Below are 492 nucleotides of genomic sequence, written 5' to 3'. Positions count from 1 at the left end.
GTCGCAGGCGGCGGCGAGCAGCGGATAGGTAGCGGCTGCAGGAAATAACGGAGGCGGTCATGTGACCTGCTCTTTTCCTTTTTTTCACTTTCTTTTCTTTTTCTTTTTTATTTCATTTATTTATTTACTTTTTTTTTTTTTGTAGATAACCAGTGTTGCTTTTGGGGATTGTGCAAAGACTTTAGGCACTTTAAAAAAAAAAAAAGTGAGGATAATTGCACAGAGTTTTTTAAGCAGCTTTGCAGGCAGGTTGTTGAAGCATCCTGGAGAACTCAGTGAGAGTCTCAGTGTCTTCTGTCCCTTCATGTGATCCCAGCATGTTCAGATCCTTGTTCCTCTGGACTCTGACTGTGTTTGCTGCAGAATGACTTTATGACTGATCAGACTGAGTTGATGGATAAAAATCTAAACCTCCACAGTACCTGAAGCTTTTACACAGTGCCTAAGGTCACACAGGTTTTAACCTACTGCCATGTTTGGTAATTGAGAGTG

The sequence above is a fragment of the Trachinotus anak genome, unplaced genomic scaffold (genome assembly GCF_046630095.1).
Source record: "Trachinotus anak isolate AG129_WGS33_773 ecotype Australia unplaced genomic scaffold, CSIRO_AGI_Tana_v1 ptg000008l, whole genome shotgun sequence".
Classification (NCBI taxonomy): Eukaryota; Metazoa; Chordata; class Actinopteri; order Carangiformes; family Carangidae; genus Trachinotus; species Trachinotus anak.
Note: the sequence above shows the minus strand (reverse complement) of the source record.